This window comes from Macrotis lagotis, chromosome 6, assembly GCF_037893015.1.
Source record: "Macrotis lagotis isolate mMagLag1 chromosome 6, bilby.v1.9.chrom.fasta, whole genome shotgun sequence".
Lineage (NCBI taxonomy): Eukaryota > Metazoa > Chordata > Mammalia > Peramelemorphia > Peramelidae > Macrotis > Macrotis lagotis.
The window spans coordinates 146,160,562-146,163,020 of NC_133663.1; the positions used below are offsets into that span (position 1 = coordinate 146,160,562).

General features: G+C 40.9%; 1 pseudogene; it reads right to left on the reverse strand.

Moving 5' to 3' along the window:
- Positions 1-260: 260 nt before the first annotated feature.
- Positions 261-799, reverse strand: LOC141491877 (large ribosomal subunit protein uL18m pseudogene; annotated as a pseudogene).
- Positions 800-2,459: the final 1,660 nt, after the last annotated feature.

A 2,459-nucleotide genomic window follows, 5' to 3' on the forward strand; every position in this document is an offset into this window, starting at 1 on the left:
ATTCCCTTTAATTTAGAAAAAAAACAGATAGCTTATTGTCTGATCATGTTACCTCTTAGACTTTTCTTTAAGGATATGATTTATCTTTCATCACACCCAATTTGGATCAAGGTACAACATGGAAACAAACTAAAGACTGACAGAGTGCATTCTGTGGAGGGGAGGGGGGGGAGGGAAGCAAGATTGGGGGAAAAATGTAAAACTCAAATAATATCTTTAATAAAAAATAAATTTAAAAAAAAGAAATCAAATTTTTCCTTTTATTCATAGATTCTTCTGGGTTCCTGTAGCACCATCCCACCTTCTTTCATGGCATTCTGTAGTCACTGTATTGATTCTGAGGATGATTCCCAAGGTGTAGGATAGAAGACCATGAAGATGATTCCTGCCTCCAGGCATCTCTGGGACAGAACCCTTCCAATATTCTCACTGGGATTCACACTTCAAGTTCTATAGAAGTGGTTCTTAATAGCCCATTCTTGAGGGGATGCTGAAACCATTATGGTATTCAACAAATGCTTCTATGTGGTGCTGAATCCAATGAACTCTCAACCTGTGCCAATAGGCTGGGGTGGCCCCACCATGTCCCAGCCCCTCTCCTTCCTGGTCAGGGCCAGGAGCTCCAAATTGTGGGGGTTCTGATTGCTAAATCCCAGTCTGATCCCTTCATTTTCCTTCATGTCCCCCTCGGGTGCTGGGGTCGGAATGGGGCTTGTGGTGAGAGACATCAACAAAATGCTGCAGGCCTGGGCTTTCTGCAATGCACCAGCAGGGCCCTGCCTCTTGCAAACAGTGCCATTATGCCAATGTCTTCCAGAGAAGTGACTTCAGCAATTTACTCTGTGTGGGTCAAGGGAGCACCAAAGATTGCTTGGGTGCAGCGATATTGGTTCAGGATAAAGAGTAGCATACAACTTTAAATGAAGCCTTTAAATATACCCTAAAATGGCAACATAGACCATAGACACACACACACACACACACACACACACACACACACACACACACAGAGTGAAACAAACTTTCTGTTCTAAATAACTTCAAGGATTTTCAGGAAATATATATGTCTCATTTGGGTACAGGCCAATATAGGCATGGGAGCTCAGGAACCAGTCTCTTTGTCATAGTACAGATCACTAAAACAACTACATCCCAACTGAGTAAGTGAAGCAGTGCAACATTGAGGACTCAACCCTGATATAGATGGTAAAGCTTGAGCCCAGGAATACTGTTCGCAGCAGTTGAAATTGAACTGGATTAACAAGTGGCAGGAAGCAAACTGGGAGCAACTGAGATGCCAGAGAGGAAATTAAGGGACTAGACCATTGGCACCCATTACATACTTGACATTGAATCAACTGTACCCTAGAAGCAGAAATCAAATTTCAAAATGAGCAAAAAAACCCCAAACAAACCTAGGAAACTGCTATTCTGATAGGGAAATTAAAAAATGCCTTGTCAGAATAGGAAAGCAGAGACAAAATACCTATATGTGGAGTCTTAAAGGAGATAATAAATTGCTCTAAAATCCAATAAAAGCTCTTAGAAGAGCTTAAAAAATAAATAAAGATGGAAAAAAAGAACTGAAGTTGATGTGGGAGAATTTTGAATTTTTTTCATTTCTTTATTTTTATTTTTGTACAAATGATGTTTTTTTTATACATCACTAAAATATTCTTGTTTAGGAGTAAACATAATACCCCCTACCCACAAAAATATAGACCCTCATGAGCAATAAAGAAAAGGAAAGAGAAAAAATTTAAAATTAAATAATAACAATAATAATAGAGGTAGTTAGGTGATGCAGTGGATGGAGCACCAGTCCTGGAGCCAGGAGCACCCAGGCCCAAATCCAACCCCAAACACCGAACAATCACCAAGATGTGTGACCCTGCGCAAGCCAACCCAAACCCTGCAGACTGATCACCTGCTCTGGGGTCAAGAGGCCCAGAGCCTACATACCACCCTTAAGGCCCACCAGCCATCTGGCCCTGTGGTCCCAGACAGGCCATCGAATCCCAGCCCCTTGCAAGAAATAAAAAAGAAAATGTGTTATATCTGACCACTCTCCCCCGAGGTCCACCCTGTTCTCTATCACTCCCATCTTCCCGCCCTTCCCCTGTCCCCCTTTTCTCCTTCTTACTTTAGATTTCTATACCCCATTGAGTATATATACTGTTTCCTCTCTGAGCCAACTCTGATAAGAGAGAAGGTTCCCTCATTCACCCTCGCCTTCCATCGTAATAAAAAAAATCTTATTATATGAAATATCTTAGCCTATTCCACCTCTCCTTTCTCTTACTCCCCTTACATTTCCCTTTTAGCCACTGACTCCATTTTTACAATATATTATATCTTCAAATTCAGCTCTCTTATATGGTTCATCTATAAAAGCTCCTTCTACCTGCTCTATTAAATGAGAAATTTCTTATGAGTATTATCAGTGTCATTTTTCTATG